General features: G+C 31.9%; 1 protein-coding gene across 1 annotated transcript in view; it reads left to right on the top strand.

Annotated features, from left to right (window-relative positions):
- Positions 1 to 1,104: 1,104 nt before the first annotated feature.
- Positions 1,105 to 20,478, top strand: part of LOC149901973 (zwei Ig domain protein zig-8-like) — a 298,586-nt gene continuing 279,212 nt past the window's right edge. The window contains exon 1 of the mRNA XM_090110922.1: positions 1,105 to 1,240. The gene's annotated coding sequence lies outside the window, so the exon portion shown is untranslated. The remainder of the gene's footprint in view (positions 1,241 to 20,478) is intronic.

Here is a 20,478-nt window from a genome sequence, read left to right as displayed (position 1 = left end):
TTTATTCAGTACACATAAAGAGCTCGTTTTACTGGCTTGTGTTATACAAGGTAGATAGAGATAGACACGTTTTCAATTCCTGTAATGTTTATTCCAGTTAATTCAACGTCAAATGATATTTATGTTTTATTCCTTACATGTAATAGGGCTGAAATGTTAAGGATAAAATTTAATACAATGATCATATTATTGTAATTTAGATAATAAATAATATTGAGAAAAAGCATTTAAAAGTCAAGCAAGTTTCTAATAATATAGTTTTACGCTCAAGCCAATCAAATAAGTTTATTAAACTATATAATAAAAATAAGACTCCTATGAATAGTTCCTATTAATATTTCCATATTCAATATTTTCATTATTTTTTTTTATTAAAATATAACTTCAATATTTGGTTATAATTGATTAAACCCGGAACGGTTTTGTACGGAAGTATCCAATCATGACATGTATTCTTTCTTTCGTGTAAAACATACCTTTTTTCAATGTGAATATGTTATTTTGAATTTTAATAAATATTTTTGCTCTCGAGTTATTGGAACTTGATAAAAAGAGACTGAATAGCCAAACATTACTTTTTCAACGTTATCATCCGTAAAATATAAGCGGCTTCATCAAAATATGTGGCTTATCGTGCCACTCATAACACGTTATTAATATTAATCCAAAAACCCTTCGTCACATCCCAAATATCTACGATGACATCATGAATTTATAGCCAGCTTTGAACAATTCATTCGCGCCGACGTAAGCACCGAATCAGCGCATTATTACATCTTTGTACGAGTCACGCCCATGCTCCATTAAAATCACACAACCTACAAGTGTGGGGTAAAGCAAACAATGAAAAATTTCACGTCGAGTGAAAAAATACCTTCCAAATAGAATGCGCCCAGCCGTCACGGTTCCGTTACGCTATAAAAACCAAGCCGAGCAAACTCCGTAATTCCGCTCCGTCCCAAGCGATATAAAATATGAAACAGTGAGCGGAATGCGCGCAACTCTCTCGCTCGCTCGATCGCCCGCTCTCGGAACCGCTCGGTGGAGATCGTTCCGCCGTAGCGGCAGTTTCGTAGACGACACCGGGCGTCCGCTACGCAGCGCTACGCGGCCGGTCAAAACTCTGTGATAGTGTAGTGGTATTTAAGTGCGAAACAAAATAGTGGGATACTGAATATGTGTTACAGTGTGAAAGGCCGAGGAGTGAGCTGATTGGTCAATTTGACGGTGTGGAATAATGGTAAATTGTGTTTACGTTTCGTAGCGTGATTAGTTGCTGAATGTTATGCTTTAATTTTTCATAGTCATCGGTTCGCCCCGGTTCAGTTCAGTTTGACATAGAGAAATTACTTTTGCCCATTGTTGGACTGTTCTATACAATTTCGGTACTTCATTTAATGGTTAATATTGCATGCGAACATGCGATAATTAACTATCGGTTTCAATGGAGAATAAATGTGAATATTAATGTTTGAACACATTTTAGAACTGCTTACTATTAAAGGTAAATATTAAAGTACAAAATATTAATCAATAAATAAATTGTAATATTAATTATAAATTAGATATGGTTAAGATTAGTTTTTGAATTAAAACTTGTGAGTGCATAATAATTTACACATACTTGTTCGGATGTTTCTTTAGGTTTGCAATCCTCAACAAAACCCGGTACAAATTTAATAATTCGTAATAATGTCCGTTTTTAATTATAATATCTTCGTAGCATTCTTATTTGAAGTTATGAACGTGGAATTATTTCGAAATGAATATTTTTACATTAAGTAGGATGAAATTAATTATGGTAAGGTAAAATTTCACATTTAATTTAATATTCAAGCTTATATAGAACGAGAAATGTTGAAGCTTATTCAGAGTTCTCTTGTGATGAATGATACTCATACAACATGCATGAATGATTATATTATAGTTCTAGAAGTAATTTTTATAATGAGTTTGCGGGAGATTCGCAAATGTGTCTCAGTAAATGAGAATTCTTTATATAAACTATGATAAATTATATATGAGATTTTTTTACTGTATTTTTTGTGTTGGACAGAAAAAAGCGTCTTTTTATAAGGTTATGCTGTATGCTGGAAGTCTCTCTCCTAACGCTGAGTTTTTTGTTGTAATAATTTTATGTAGGTACCTCTACCTGCATATTACCTACATAATATTTTTTCGTCTTTTTATATCCATACTAATATTATAAATGCGAAAGTAACTCTGTCTGTCTGTCTGTTACTCAATCACGCCTAAACTACTGAACCAATTTCCATGAAATTAGGTATGGAGATATGATACCCAAAAAAAAAGACATTAGCTACTTTTTATCCCGGGAAAATGACGCAATCCCGGAAATCCCACGGGAACGGGAACTATGCGGGTTTTTCTTTTCCTGCGCGGGCGAAGCCGCGGGCTGAAACCTAGTTCTCAATAAATTCAAGACGATTTTCATTCGTTAATTAAAAAAAAAAACATATACCTAGCAATAAATAAATCAAGTGAAAATAATATAATTTCCTTTTTTTATTTTAGAACGACATAATAACCAGTGGAATTTATCAACCACAATTCCACTTAAAATGTTTACTTCTAAATGGGAGCATTTAATAAAAAGGAGAGTGGTCTGAATATTTGATGTAACAGTTAAAATTTAAAGGCACTCCAAGGTTTGGAAAATGACAAATTTTTGGTCACTGTTTTTCCAAGGACCACTGAATTAATTGGAAGAATAAATAATTTTGAATTTAAGGAATTTTAACTTATTTTAAATACGATTTTTCTATTATTTTGTTTTGAACCAATTTCAAACGCTCATTGAGCGTGGTCGATACACAAAAATTGTAATAATTTATAACAATTAGTCACGGTGCATTTACATCAAACGAGCGAATGCTCATTCTAACCCCACTATGTCAAATTATTTTATTGTAAACAGGCGTAGCGCATTCTTTCGTTGTTCTTAGTTCGTTCGAAAAGATTCTATGCAAAGTTCTAACACTGGACAACACTGAATACGAGTTTTCGTTTACACTAAAAGATCACGAAAGAATGCTCTTGCTCTAGCTCTATGTTCGTTTGATGTAAGTTCACCGTAAAATACAGACATTTAACTATAGGTACACATATTTAAAATATTATTAAATATTTAAGATATTAAATCACTTAAAAATGCAGCGGCATGTATTTTTTACATATAAAGTAAAAATTATATAAGGAAATACCTGTTCTAATCGTACTACTATCATAACAGAAAGTTTGCAAAGATGGATGTCTTTTACTTACTCTTTTGCGCTTGAACTTTAAACAATGTCTACTTTTAGTCCGTATTATACAGCATATCTATACTCATACAAGCTGTGCCCCGCGTTTTTACCCGCAGTGCTCAGCTCCTGTTGGTCTTAGCGTGATATATATATATAGCCGTCCTTGATAAATGGGTTATCCAACACTGAAAGAATTTTTCAAATCGGGCCAGTAGTTCCTGAGATTAGCGCGTTCAAACAAACAAAGAAACAAACTCTTCAGATTTATAATCTATACTAATGTTAGGTAATTAATTGTAAAGGCTACTAGGCGCGAGTAAAACCGCATATTGTAGCTAGTTTATAAAAACGTCATCTTAATCATGTATTCCATGAATACTTAACATTCCTTTGAGGGTCTTAATAAGCTTTCATGATCTGTTAATTAAAGATATTTGCATAACTATAAGTTTCTTCGTTAATTAGATACCATTTCAATTGGCAGTATTATAATATTATGTGTGAATTCATCTCAAGCTTACAGTTTCTTGAACCCTTATATACAATAAGAATATGTAATTATGTTTAGAAGTATATAATACACTCGTTTTTTGTTTGAATATATTAATTTTTACATTCCTACAAGTAATGGATGACATAATATGAAATCTACTATGTTTATAAAATCTATGAACAGTTTTTCAAGCAAAACAGAATTATTTCATGAATTTTATGTTTTAGTTTTACAGCATTCAAATGCTTTATATATACATTTTTTTTCTATTTTTTATAATAATATTGTTAAGTTTTTCAAACCTAATTTATAGCCTTTAAATTGCAACTCTCTTTATTATATTTTATAGTCATTAGTTAATGAAAAACTCGCAAGACATATTTTTTTGCCAATAGGGATCCACTCGAACTAACTTTACTAAAATACGATGGGAAGAAAAAGCCTGATACCGCTGTCACATCGGATAAAAATCCGTTGTCAGATTTGAGGCGTAGCGATGATAAATGAATATATTAAGCCACTCTTCCTGTATAAATACATATAAAATTTAAAATTTTCTTCAATATTATGTGAATCGTATTGATTTAAATGATTATGCCATGTGCTCAAGGGGTCGATTAATTTCTTTATCAATTTTTTCATCAATGTTTTCTATGGAAAAGTACTTATATGGTTTCAATATTGTGTTGTATTACTTTCGAGGATATATTATGCATCATTATTTTTTATTTATAATGGCACAAACATGAAATATTCAAATCTATCAAAATATTGACTAACGTATCCGGATTGAAAGGAATGAAAATATTTGAAATACATATACAAGGGAAAAGCAAAGAAAAGAAAATTCACGAAGTGTTTTACCGCCATTTAAAAAAAAGGGTATTAATCAATAAAAAGTCAAATAATAATATATGACTGATTAATGGATAAAATAAAAATAAAATATAAATGCTCTACAATTTTATTTAGACTCTACATAATATTGTTTTACATAAGTTATCTGTATAAAAATAATGTAATGATGTATAAGAAATAAATTGAAGTTTATTTAATTCAGAACAATATAACATTGTACAGATTATACCTACTACATCCCACACTGAAAATATAACATGCCTACATAAAAAGGAATTAGTACATTTTAATCTAAAAGGATGACAAAATAACACACACTAAACAATTATATTAGTATAGTGGAATTTGATCTATAAACATCCCGTGCCATTAAGCTCTGTTTCATTTGTCAGCTGACTTCATTGGAGGCAAAGGTCAAAGGTCAGTCTGAACTTTACGAGTGATGTGTATGACGTTATCTAGAATTATTTAGATTTAGTGCTCCAGTTTTGTATTGTTTGTATAGCATTGGCGTTTATGGTTTGGGTTTGATTTGGCAATTTGTTCATAATTTTAAAGAGTTTTGAAGTGAAACTTAGCGCGTTGTGGCAATACCACCTCGTCATGGAGTAAGGCGAAGATTTTGGTATCTTTGAATGTTGAAAAGGAGTTTCACTTCTGACACGTTTGCTCGATACACATGCTCTTTTTTCCTTGTAGTAGGTACATACATACATATTATTATTTCTTGCCTGTTTACTGCCTAAATGTCAAATGCTATTCTCTTTTCACTGTAGTGGGTACATAATATAATAATTATAGTAGTTTCTAAACCTGTTAACTAAATGTCAATCTCTAACCTTTAGAACTGAGAAACTATATTTACAGACAGTTTAAAATTTAGTAAATTTTACAAACTTACACGAGAATTTGATATAGACAATTGATTTACGCACGTTTCCGTAGAGTCGTTGTTATGTGCACGTAATCTTATAGATACCTACACAATTTCTGTTGAAATTTTCATTTAGTTTCACATCGTAGTTGATTTAAATTCTATTCTGCCTACCAAACAATACACAAGATTGCATATTTCTTATGAAATATAATTTAAAACGGTTACATCTAATAAAAACAGAACACACAAATAAACTCTCCCAGCGAAGTTATAATAAACTAAGCTCGTCGCTTGTTCCTTAAAAACAAATTTATATTCAGAGGACGCTTAACGCCGAGCCCCAGTTTCCTTCACACTTTATATTTACTTTTTAATGGAAGCGCAATTATTCACACACGCGTTTCTGTCGAACATTTTATTGTACTAGTGTGAAATGTTATAGTGTGACATACGCTATGGTTTTTATTATAGTATTTCTGAGTGTGAGTGCGGTTTAGTTTTCATCTCTATATACAGATACAACCAGTAGGGAAACTTCATACAACACGTTCGAAATGGCTCACGCACACATGCAAGTGTTAACGAGAATCGCAAGGGTATTCTTATATCTGTCAATTGTCATAATAACCTTACGATTCTCGTAAATACGCTTGCTCGGATTTAGAACGTGTTGTATGAAGTTTCCCTACTGGTTGTATGTGTATATTGTGTTTTCATGTAGTATTTCTAGCCTTCAGAGGTTGGTTTTAGAATATAAGATATGGTAACGCTGTGTTTTCAAGAATTTCATCAAATTTTATGCCGCAGTTTAACCCTGCCTTTTGAACTTAAAATATTATAAGTTATTGGTAATTATAATATTGTGGTCTTATAAATTTAATTACGGTTTATTTTAATTAAATATGTACATGTACACCCATACTAATAATTGATAAAAATACCTATTGATAAATATATCTATTTTGAAAGTTAATATGCTACTAGAATTTAATTCAGACATTTTATAGTACTTGCAAATATTATAATTTTTAAAGCATTATTATAATTTATTTATTATACACAAAACAGGAATTTAGCTTTCATATTTAATAGATTGTAAATACCGAGTCTTCTTGTATTCATTATTAACAGTATGCTAAAGATATTTTCAGTAAGAAAACTGAAATTACCTATACAAAACGATATTTCTCAGAAAACTACATAAAGGGAAGGGAGAATACTTGAAGAAATCTATATTCTATATTATAGATATTTAATAGAATACAAAAAGCATAAAAATTAATAAAGAAACGACGGTAATTGGGGATTATTTTCATATCAATTTTGATTACTGATTTGAGGATTTGAAGGAAAAAAGTTCCCAAGGGAGTTGAGCAGACGGGATTGTCATATGTTTCAATATTCGATATTTTACGAGCGACTTGGTAATACGTCCCCTGTTATTCTTGTGAAGGTATTTATGTACCCGAGAAATGAAATCACGTTTACTTTGTAAAGATTCAAGCCCCCTACTTTCATTGATATTGTATTGGTGATAGTATGTCTTTTTGTATTTGAGCTAACAGCCAATTAACATACTTTCATTTTCTTGTTTACTTTGACCTATTTTTCTTAGTAGGTAATAAATATAACATCTTCATTATACTATTACTAGCTGCGCCGCGCGGCTTCACTCTGTTGGTCTGCGTGATGATATTATATTATAGCCCATTAGCTTCCACGATAAATGGGCTATCTAATACTAAAAGATTTTTCCAAATCGGACCAGTAGTTCCCGAGATTAGTGCGTTCAAACAAACAAACTCTTCAGCTTTATAATATAAAGTATGTATAGATAAGTTTTCGTTGCATTACGTGATTTTTAGTAATAACTCATATACCGCTAAAGAGAAAAATAATAATTATTATTATACTGGCTATTTGAATTGTATATCAACGTAGAAAGACTCTTAGACTATAAATTGAATAACAAAGTATTTAAATCAATTACAATCTCTCGAGGGTGGATAATTAATTAATTATGGCGGAAGCCTGGGCGGTTCTGCTTGTTTTTAAAATCTATTTGTTTTTCATTCATGAGTAGGTGTTGTACAAGTGTTCGCGACGTTTTAGGGAAATTTAATATAGGTACTTATTAATTACGAAATAAGATTGGAATAATGTTTGACTCTGATGATCGATTTTAAAAGCTCCTTAAAGCTATAAGGTACCGGTTGTTAATTCGTCAGTATAATATCTGTCTTTGTGTTTGCGCGGCTGTCACTCATATGGATTAATCAATTTTGATGCATTTTATATACTGACTTAGTCTATAGATCTTGACTAAGAGAAAAAAGTAAAGTATGTAAGACTTTTGCCGTGTCCATGACTCCATTTTAAAAGCTCGATTCAGTAGAAAAGTAAGCACCAAGGAAGGGAGACCATCAAAATACAGCTGATCATTTTAGTCTAGGAGCCTTCCTTATCAATATTAGATATTATATTATATATTTTAATTTATATCAACTAATAAGTATATAGATAGATTTGAACTATTTAGGCTTGGACCTAGGAGCCTTCCTTATCGATGTTAGATATACATATATTTTATTTTCAGGCAATTAGGTACATAATAAATAAGCCAAGTAAACACACGTCACCAGAACATTCTTTTCATTTAATGAGTCACAGTCATTAACTCTAATGATAAATAACCTGTCACTGCACATGACGTACGAATAAAGCGATAAAATGTCATTTAGTTAATGGCCAATTAATTAATGAACTGTTAGATCTTGAAAGGTCATAAACAGCATAGTCAGGTAAGTGAAGAGCGTCTCAAGGAGTGAGTATGACAAAGGATGCACGTTTGAAGAACATGAATATGTATGAAAGTTTTATATGAATTTCAGCATCGACTTATTAAGGACTTTATGACTTTACATGAGCATGTGACTACAGAGAAGACTTTTATTTTCAAAATAATACTCAATAGCCATAGATAAAGAAGAACTAACCCAATAACTAATTGTGATATCAATTTAGTAAAAAAAAATAGAAAATTTCTTCAGATTTAAAACAGAAATCCATACTAATATTATAAATGCGAAAGTAACTCTGTCTGTCTGACTGTTACTCAATCACGCCTAAACTACTGAACCAATTTGCGTGAAATTTGGTATGGAGATATTTTGATACCCGAGAAAGGACATAGGCTACTTTTTATTGCGAAATATGTACCACGGGGCGGACCGCTAGTATCATATAAATAAATTGCATAACAAATAAGTAGGTAAGTATTGTTTTTCCTATTTTTGGGTTATTTCCACACCTCTTCTTGTTGGATTATTATATATTTTAAAATTACAATTAAACTAGGTAATTCAGTATAATTTAGTGGTATAAAGTACAAGATATTTCGCATTTCTATTATATTGCTTTTAGTATGAAGTGCTAGCCTATTTAGGGTCACAAAACGAAATGACAAAACCGAACCCTTGTAATTTTGTTATGGCCGTCTTTAGGAATTAAATTTAAAAGGTATATTAGTCACTACAGCTGAACATCTATTCAGAAAAGTGCTTCATTTTAACGTAATTACACTAGAATATATTATTGTAGATATGAATAAATTAGGTATTTTTTTAAATAGTAAGTTTTTGTTTCAATATACAGAAACATAATGGTATTTTATTTAATCGTTAATATTTTTGATTCGTTCACAAACGAAAAAAGAAAGTTGAAATTATACTTATAGAAGAGCTTTAAAAAAGTTCAGTAAAAGTAAAGAGCTAAATTAATTTACTGGTATACAGATTAATAAATTCCATACAGATTCTATTACTTATAACTCGACAGTTAAGTACATGAAAGTATAGCAAAAAATCTAATTCTTAGATGGTAGGATGGCCGAGAGGTCTAAGTCCTAAGGCATCGCCACGGAACGATGAACACCGCGGATTAGAATCCCGATCTACTCATGATAGAATCTTTTCTATTCATTAAATATTTATTGAATATATTATATCAAAAGTTACGTCTAACAATATATTATTTAGAAATTAATATATTATTTACTAGCTTTCCGCCCGCGGCTTGGCCCGCTTTGACTAAAACCTAATAAATAATTATAAACTAATATCTTCCACTTGAATCACTGTATCTATACAAAAAATTAAAATCCGTTGCGTATTTTTAAAGATTTAAGCATACATAGTGACATAGGGAAAGAGAAATCGACTTTGTTTTATACTATGTAGTGATAAATTTCTTTGAATACCACAAAAGTTTCACGTGTATAGGTCAATATCCTTTCCAGTCTAGTGTTCTAACTCAACTAGTCTCATACAAAGGATTCACACTTGACCGCCGACGTGCGGTTGCGAAAGGTACTGCGAATTCGTTTATAGTCTGTATTTGGTTAACAGTGTGTACCGGGGTTTAGTTACTGAGAAACGTTAAGCCTAGACATCCGTCAAGGTAAAGGCTACAATAAACAGTATACATAGTATAGCTTTTGAGTGGATTTTTCCTACAGTGTGTATCCGGCTTTAGTTATATAGAGATATTTTTAGCTTGAACATTCGTCTTTAGTTTAAGGCTAGTACACAAATAGGTATTTGGATTGAATTTTTCCTTGAATATTATATTGGTAAGGATGTTGTCTTATATTGGAAATTTTATCAAAGCAGCAAGGTTTAAAGAGGTGGTTACAATTTGAACATATTATACTGAAATTATTACAAATTCTTAAGTAACTCTATCTGTTTGTCTGTCTTTTCTTTACGCCTTAACCACTAAACTAGTTTGAACGAAATTTGGTACAGAGTTTGATACCTGAGAGAGGACATAAGATAAGTTTCATCCCGGAAATCTCAAGGGTACGGGAACTATACGAGTTTTCCTTTGACTACGCGAGTGAAGCCGCGGGCGGAAAGCTAGTTATAACTTATGATATAAACGTTTGACAAGTTTTTCGGTTCGCTGATCTGACTAATAAAGTAAATTAAAGGTTGTTTAGAGGCAAAATATTACAAACGTTTTTAAAGAGATGTTTAAAAAGCTTTCTATTACATAGGCAATCTATACTAGATAATATTAAAAAGCCGAAAAGTTTGTTTTTTTGAGCGCGCTTATATCAGGAACTACTGGTCCAATTTGAAAAATTATTTCGGTCTTAGATAGCCCATTTATTTAGGAAGACTACTGGCTATATAGGTATATTATCATCACGCTAAGACCAACAAGAGCGGAGCCACGTGGGTGAAACCGCGGAAAACCGTTCTAATTAATATTCTTATTTTCAAAATTACACTTTAACTAGATAGATATTTTTAATGCAATAAGCGGATTAATTTGAAACGTAGGTTTTTCCATTCGGCTCCAATTAGTGATGGAGGAAGTATTCCCAACTCCACTAACTACGCTCCAACGTTGTACAAAGGCAAGGAGGTTTTATTAAAAATCCTTTCATTTTCTGTACGTTTTTATATGATATAGTAGTGTATGGTGTAAAGTAATGTTATACGTTGTTTGTATACCTAGTGTTGCGTAAGGGTGTGGGTTTGATTCTAATCCTGTACTAAGAAACTTATATTTTTTCTTAAATTAAAAGAATGTGTATTATACCTAATATTTAGATATTTAAGTGGTTCAGGTTTTGCACTTCAATTAAAATTCCAGACTTTGACCCCAAGGCGTGCAAAAATTTGACTGTATTAGTCATAGATAAAAAAATGTCTAGTCGTAAATACTTGTAAAAGTTTAAATAAACAAGTTTTGTTTTGTTTTAGTTTTAATGAAGGATTTTAAAGGCATTCACAATACTAATACTTAAAACAATAAAATTAAATAATTTCTAAAATTTTTCCTTAACACTTTTCACGTGCTCTTTCTCGGTTTCACTAGCAAAATATAAAATAGGTCATGCCATAAAATATCTGTAATATACGTCAAACTAAAGTTAGAATTGACTTAAAACCCTTCTGAATTTCGCTTTCCATCCCAAGACGTCTCATTAGAGCGGTTGAAGACTCGTTTTGCGTTTTATTAATTTTTCCTCCGGACTTCAAGTTGGAAGTAATTTTTAATTTTTAAATTACTTTCCCGGACCTCGCTGGATTGTTTTTGGAGTTTATGAGTTATGTAAGTGGTGATTGGCAGGCTTATCTTTGAGGGGAAAGTTTGTTGGTGTGATCTATACTAATTTTATAAAATAAGTCAAAAAAGGTTAATTACCAAAGCGCCTTAAATGGTTTAATCTGGGGCTTTAGGAAGGAAGTTTATTTATTTGGAGCGATTTTTGCAATGTTAATACAATTGGCTCTACAATATTCTGAGGATCAACACTGAAACACTATTATTAATATTATTTATATACACTCAGGTAACGCCAGAAGGAAGATACCCGGTACTTTGAAGGGCTTACGTGAGGACACAGGTCCAACACGCAGAGGCCCTTTAGGGAATTTTAATGTGTTGTGGGACACTAAACTTAATATTATTCAATAAAATTTACCAATGTATACAACCCTTTTTAAAAGTATTTAATACAACTTTAAACCGCTATGTTCACGTAACTTACAACACTTAATCACTACGTCATAGTATAAAACAAAGTCGCTTTCTCTGCCCCTATGTCCCTATGTATGCTTAAATCTTTAACGCAACGGATTTTGATGCGGTTTTTTTTTAATAGATAGAGTGATTCAAGAGGAAGGTTTTAGTATATAATTTATTATGTTTTAGACAAAGCGGGCGAAGCCGTGGGCGGAAAGCTAGTTAATAATAAAACTATAAACTAAATAACAATGAAAATTCAGCAGTCCGCATTGCGCCATTATATCCATTTCTACTTAAAATTAGCGGCAAATGTAAATCAGGCTTGATCCTGGATCAATTACATCGTTACATACGTAAATACGCGGGAATAATTAATATTATATATATCGATTGGTGTACATGCGGTTTGTATGTTTAAATATGAAGTTTTTACTTTAAATTGGAGGTAAGTAATTGTATTAATATTTTATGAGAGTTTAAACATGATCAATTTTTTTTATTGTATAATGGATTACATAATGAAGCAGATATAATTTATAATCATGCATAGGCATTATGATTGTAATAGATACTATTGCAATTAAAAATAATTATAATTGCAATAAATATTTATCTATATTAGGTACATTACAAATTGGTCTCAAAACATTATTACTTATACACATGCGTTAAATTAATTTTGAAAATTCAAAGTAATCCAGCACAAAATAATTTTAACTAAAAACGATAATTTTATAACGATAACGATAATTTTAACTAAAAAATTAAAACGATATCTATAGATATAGATTATATATAAATACATACGCAACCCAAATATTATAATATACCTGCTTATACATAGAATAAATAATAGCGTACAAAAGGACCAATGGATCTATTATTAAACGCGTAAAAATCCATTGAAATATACCTACGATCAGAAAATATCATTTAGGTCAAGCCATCGTGTATTAATTTTACATGAAAATAATAAGAAAAAGCGTTTTCTATACAATAATTTCGCTAACATGAATTTGGTCAAAAGGAGTGGAATATTTTCGAGATCAATTCAGATTTCAGCTAAAAATACCTTTGAAAAATATATAGAAGAGAATATGAATAACATTTTAGGTATTAGCCAAACATAAAGTAATAAAATAGTTCATAAATCAAATAGTTCATAGATATAACAAAATATTCGAAGTGTCTAGTCGTCCGCTAAACGGATGAATAAAATAAATTATTGTAGAGCCATTTTAATAGGCAACATTTGACAGTTCAACAAAATTCAACAACGTAACCTAGTAACCACGACATAGAATAACATGATATTTCGTTTTGTTAGAACTGCACATTTGTTTAACTTTTTTCAATTACGATTACATATTTATAATAATAATGACCGATACAAGTAATTTTAGGATTTGATTTTACTGATAAACCATTCTAAACATAATAAACAATTTCTGATTTAAAGAACTGACGTCGCTACAATTTTGTGTCAATAAACCTTTTTTCTTTTTAAATACCAGAGACGTTACTCTAAAAATCGAAATCTGACATCTGGAATCGAATGCATTGATTACTTGGGAATAAAAATTATCATAAATTATTGATATGTGTTTCAAGTTCGATTGACAAATGTTTCAAGTCCGTATCGATTAATTCACTTTAATCGATGTTTTTAAGCAGGTTACCACCCTATGAAGACAAAATTGATAGACGTCAAATGTTGCCTATTAAATTGGCTCTACTATAGTCGTCCGATTACCGGATGAATAAAATAATTTAATCGTCCGATTACCGGATGAATAAAATAATTTAATCGTCCGATTATTCGGATTAATAGATAACCTTTTAACACTAAAGCTAGTTGGGTTGGACTAAAGCAAAGGGGGACCAGGACTTTGATGGAGTTGGTGTCATTATAACACCTATTTATTATTGTTTTATCGTAAAGATTACGCTAATATAAGCATGTTTTATAGGAACAACTTTTCTCTAAAATCAAAAATGGCCGAGATATTCGCCCTTAATTCGTTAGGTTAGGTTTAGGTTAGGTTAGCCTTTAGGTTAGGTCAGGTTAGGTTTCTTAAAAAAAAACTACACAGAAATAGGAGCCCCGCGACGAAGCGGGGCTCCGTCGACGCGCAAAAAAAATCAAGTTTAGGTTAGGTTAGCCGTTAGGTTAGGTTAGGTTAGGTTTCTTAAAAAAAAACTACACAGAAATAGGAGCCCCGCAAAGCGGGGCTCCGTCGACGCGCATAAAAAAAATCAAGTTTAGGTTAGGTTAGCCGTTAGGTTAGGTTAGGTTAGGTTTCTTAAAAAAAAACTACACAGAAATAGGAGCCCCGCAAAGCGGGGCTCCGTCGACGCGCATAAAAATAATCAAGTTTAGGTTAGGTTAGCCGTTAGGTTAGGTTAGGTTAGGTTTCTTAAAAAAAAAACTAAACAGAAATAGGAGCCCCGCGAAGCGGGGCTCCGTCGACGCGCAAAAAAAAAGTCAAGTTTAGGTTAGGTTAGCCGTTAGGTTAGGTTAGGTTAAAAAAAATCAAATACCTACGTGTGCCCTCCTCCCCCCACAAAAAACCTATAATACGTGCGGCAGTTCTCTAAAGAAACCCCGATAACCTAACTTTATAGATAAATAGATGTTATCGGACGATTAAATTATTTTATTCATCCGGTAATCGGACGACTAATTTATTTTATTCATCCGTTTAGCGGACGACTAGCTTTGTCCCAAAATATTTGTATCGACATAAAATTTGACACACCACGAGAAAGCTGACCAACTTGCTCTTAACGAAAATCGATCTGTGAAACAGATGTGAAATGCATCTGCCACACACAAGACAAGCTAAAGCTTAACAGCTAACTAAAATAATACATCCAAGCTTAGCTATGTCTACAACATAACAAATAATTATATAGAAAGAAAGAAAGAAAAAACATTTATTTCAAAGACATGCAAAAAATACGACATAAAAAATACTAAAATCTATATATTGTAATCACTACATATACTATCAAGTGATTACAATAATAAGGCTAAATTATTTTACTCCAAACTTAGGTACATTTTAAGTCCCATAGGAGTTAAATACATACATTTTAAGTCCCAATGGAGTAAACTAACGTCAATACTCTCAATTCCTAATCCGTAACCTGTAATTGTGAATTCTTTATTTCTTTGTTGTAGTGAGTTATATATGGAGCTATCTACTTGATTGAGAGACTTTCCCTATTCCTAAATCTCTGTTACTTGCTAATGTATCTATTTATAATGGCTTTGAATGAAGTGAATATATTTGTAAATATAAGAGATGATACGGCTTAAAGTAATCCCATATAGTTTCGTATCAATCCTAGTATCTTTGATATTTTGAAGACTGGGTTTATATTTTGCTTTTTATTCATGAATATAAATTACCTTATTTTTATCCTACTAATATTATAAATGCGCAAGTTTGTGAGGATGGATGTATGTTTATGTTTGTTACTCTTTCACGCAAATACTACTAAACCGATTACAATGAAATTTAGCACACATATAGAGGGTAACTTGTGTTAACACATAGGATAGGTTTTTTACCGGAAATCCCACGGAAACGGGAATTATGCGGATTTTTCATTGAAAACGCGGGCGAAGCCGCGCGCGGGCGGAAAGCTAGTTTTTATAATATATATTATTTTGCTTATGTAATACCTAGTCTATAAGCATAAAAATGTTTAAATGCATAGACCCCGGAACTTCTTAACATAATTTTACTTCTTTTAACCGAATATCCTTCAAACAAGTTTATCCTAATAATCCGCGAATACAACATAAAATACGAAAATATTGGCAAAAGCATATAAACAGCACGTAATCGTGTACCAAGGTCAAACGGGGGTCGTAGATCCAACGCCTAATCTCTTTATGGGTCCGCAAATAAATTTAAAACACATATTTACAAAATAGCCATTACGTGACAAACTTGAAGGTTTTCATGGTTCTTGAGTGCTTTTACCAAGTAGGTATGTGATTGTTTAATAATTTTACGCGAGCATTATAGATTTAGAAACTAAGCACCTTTTAACGGATTTTAAACGCTTTTTATTAATTATATTATTTAATCCGAAGTTTCGAACACAACAAACAAGAACACAGTAACAGAATATGTTACCGGTCATAAAAAAGGTCGCTGTAAAGTGTTTGAAACGTCAGGTAATATGTGCCCCATAGTTTCACCCGTATTGCTCCGCTCCAATGGGTCTTATCGTGATGATATCTAGCCTTTAGCTTTTGCTAAATGGGAAAATAATCAAATAAAAGCTTTATAATATTAGTATAGATTATATAAATCGAGTTTAAAATCCGAAAAATGGCTTTAATTTCTTTGGTTAAATTTCGCGCCAATCGAAAAACTTATTCTCGTCAATGTCAGACTTGTAAGTGGTTGAAATAGAAATTTAAGTTCGAACTAACGACGTTTCGCAAAATTACGTTTGCTCTGTGTGTTATATTAGGTTTTGGCTGAGTTCTAGGACGTCGGGTCTTTTTGTTATATGTGGCGTTATAATTAATGATATGATATTAATTAATTTCATATCATAAACATATAAACTAGTTTATGTAGGTATCCATTTTTAATTTACTTAAACTTAGGTACGTATTTTCCGTCTTATTTCGAAGTAGGGTTAATACAAAAAATGTCATACATATAGATTGCGTAGCCATAAAATAAGATCAAAATATAATAAGTATACGCTTTTTAATGTTAAATGTTAATATACTAATGAAAACAGACTCTTGAATAATTAAAAAATATCTGGTAGTGTTTAACCGACACTATCCCTCCGAATAAGTAATAATATAAAATCCTTCATATTACATAATAGTTGATAATCTTAATATTATCAATTATGTCTCTTCAATAATAACAATATAGCTTTCACTCTACTTCCCTACATACTATAGTAGAGCCATTTTAATAGGCAACATTTGACAGTTCAACGAAATTCAACATCGTAACCTAGTAATGACGACATAGAATAACATGATATTTCGTTTTGTTAGAACTGCAAATTTGCTTAACGTTTTTCAATAACGATTACATATTTATAATAATAATGACCGATACAAGTAATTTTAAGATTTAATTTTACTGATAAACCATTCTAAACATAATAAACAATTTCTGAATTAAAGAACTGACGTCGCTACAATTTTGTGTCAATAAACTTTTTTTCTTTTTAAATACCAGAGACGTTACTCTAAAAATCGAAATCTGACATCTAGAATCGAATACATTGATAACTTGTGAATAAAAATCATCATAAATTAATAAATGTGTTTCAAGTTCGATTGACAAATGTTTCAAGTCCGTATCGATTAATTCACTTTAATCGATGTTTTTAAGCACCTGCAGCAGCAGCAGGATGGTTACCTCTCTTCGAAGATAAAATTGATAGACGTCAAAATGTTGCCTATTAAATTGGCTCGACTATAAGGTATTATATCAAACCTGTTATTAATTTCACTATTCTTGGCGCAGCCGTGACCCAGAACTCCATTGATAAACCGTACCTACATTTGACCTATAAAATTAACGGTGCGTATTTTATTCGAAAATATAATATTAAAGTTTTATTAGTATGGAGCAAGCATGCGATGTTAAATTCAGACATTAAACTTGTAATTACAATATACAAATTGTAACGTAATATATACAATTATTGTAAATTAAAAAAAAATGACTTATTTGGAAGTGAATTAAGTCGCAATTCTAATCTACTAAATTAATCTCGCCACTTTGATCTAAAAAAAAGGAATGATTTTACCATGTTATTATATTATAACCTTATAGTTATTTCCTACTAGAGTTAGAAATCAATAATAAATATATTATATCAAATTTTCCTAATACTTATTTCCTACACCTACTCTATCCCACTTATAAAGTGACATTTCATACACCATGCAAAATATTATAAAGTAAAAGAAAATCAATTTCCTGCCAGTGTTATTTTGAAAGTTAAATTGTAATTAACTCACGTTTTAATTACTTCCCTAAAATTCTTTGAAGCGCGCTGCATTGATCATTTCATGGTCCTTTTCAAAAGGTCTTATAATTACAAAAACCATCGTCCCATTAATTTGACCTCTTAATTGTGTTCTGGAGATAATGCGAAATGCCTAGAGCCAAGGCTGAGGGTAAAAAGAATTGGATACTCTCCAAGACGAGATTTAAAAACTCCAAAAGGGATGAGTGCTTTGCCAAACGATTTGCCATTATGTCGAATTACGTAAAATAACACGAGATGGTTCAAGTTTCTTCGATTACTTACAATAATGTTATGATGTATTTTTCTGTCTCGCTTTGAACGGAGTTTATTTCGTTACGATTTGCAGTTATCTTGCGAAAGGAATTTTTTTCCAGGAATGAAGCTCCTGGCCTAAGATTTTATTCACCTCTAGTTAGGCCTGACTGAACAAAGTTTTGACGTGACAACGTCTTATAATTCGATAAAGCCGGCTGCACGCACGAAAAAACATGACTCATGCGGCGTTACCTCGCTCTGACTCATCTGAGGCGTTCCATGTAAGGCTTGAAGTGCGAGCGAGAGCGCGGAACGAGCGACAAAGAAGCACAATCGGACGTTGTCACGTTCAACTATCGTCAGTAAACCGACTTTACAGACAACCAATTTTTGATAGAGTAGGTATGTACATTCATGTGTGAGTACGTGTGAGAGTGCAAGTGAGTGTGTGTGTGTGTGTGTGCACCAGTGTGTATGTTTTCAGAATAAATTATATTTCGGATATTTTAATTTCAGTTTTTAATTTCTGTCAGCAGTATCCCGAAGTGTCCAAATGTCTTATTATGAACTAAAAACTAGAAGTTATTGCATAAATTAAAACCTCACTTATAAAAATGATTTCAAGCAAACGATGAACATGCTTGAAAAATCTTCAATTATCTTCCACTTAATAAGATAATTACGAATCTTGTTATCAGAAGTACAAATTAATTAAAGTATAATTATACGGTATTGGAATCAGGATCGCCTTACAGTAATTGGGTATCAAGAGAGAGATTTTTATAAATATTTTCAATTATAATTTCAATAATGCTTCAGCTTTAATGAGCTTATGGCCTTTCTTTCACAAGCTCTCAAAGTATACGATGTTACTACATAAATATGAAGTCAGTATTACGTTCTAATATGCAAGCTAGTTTGTTTGTTTGAACGAGGCAAATCTCGGAAAGTATTCGTTTGAAATGAAAAAATGTTTGTGATGGACAGTCCATTAGGCAACGAATAGGAGCAGAGTAGGAAAAATATTACAAAAATGGAATAAAATATACCTTTTGAAAGTAAACGAAGTTGCGTGTATGTTGGGTTTCATATTTATAAGATACTAGCCGCTAGACCTGGCTCCGCTCGCACTGATTGAAATAAAATATAAGCTAGTTCAGAAAAATGTAACTTTCTGCTCGTGAAATAATTTTGGAAATCTGTCCTTTGGGTTAGTGTGAAATATTACAAACAATAAACATACATAAAAAACGCAAATGTTTCCTCTTTATAATATTAGTTATGACGAGTGGAATAGATTACTAATCAATGTCGCAAAGTACAATTAATCATCATTCTGCTTTTCATTGTCTTCAAAATACGATTCGAACTCAAAATCATTAATTGTAACAACCAACGAACATGTTCTTATCAACGTGTTCTACGTGTTCTTATAAACGTGCTACTATGTAATATTCAAGTATTTAGTAATATAATAGAGATCCCTTCAAAGTCCATTCAAACGATATGTGACCTACTTCCATCAAAGAGTTAGGGAAAAAGTCCACGAATCGGTGTTTCAATACATGCTTTTATTTCGTTACTAGTACACGCCCTTGGCTTGGTTCACTTTTGGTCTTTATTGAGTTGGATCTGATGCTATCTTCGTGTAAATGAATTGACGGAGGTTTTCACTGACGCGCGTGTTTTGTGTCTTTTTTGTTTTTTGGTGCGCTCTTTTGCAGTGTATTATGGCTGGTTCACACTTTGATTAGTGCGAGTGCAGGTGATGAGTAGTACTACGTGTGGACAGCGACTGTTTAGTGCGAGTGTTTAGTAGGCTGTGTAGTAAAGTGAATAGAAGCGTGTTCTATTTTTTTGCGAGTGGACTGCGAGTAGCCACGTCCCGCGCGCCCTCCCTTCCCCCTCACTCGCAGTGTGCCTGCACTCGCACTAATCACCTGCACTCGCAGTCAATTGGACACTACTCGCACTACACACCTGCACTCGCACTAATCACCTGCACTCGCAGTCAATTGGACACTACTCGCACTACACACCTGCACTCGCACTAATCACCTGCACTCACACTAATCAAAGTGTGAACCAGCCATAAAGGTATTTTGGAATGGAAGTTTGGAGAGTATTTAGTGTGTTTTATGTTATTTAAATGATAC

The sequence above is a fragment of the Colias eurytheme genome, chromosome 16 (genome assembly GCF_061535395.1).
Source record: "Colias eurytheme isolate Ceu_HAF_F1 chromosome 16, ilColEury1 Martin Lab GWU primary, whole genome shotgun sequence".
NCBI lineage: Eukaryota > Metazoa > Arthropoda > Insecta > Lepidoptera > Pieridae > Colias > Colias eurytheme.
The sequence above is the reverse complement of the archived record's forward strand: the minus strand, read 5'-3'. Positions and strand labels throughout refer to the sequence as shown.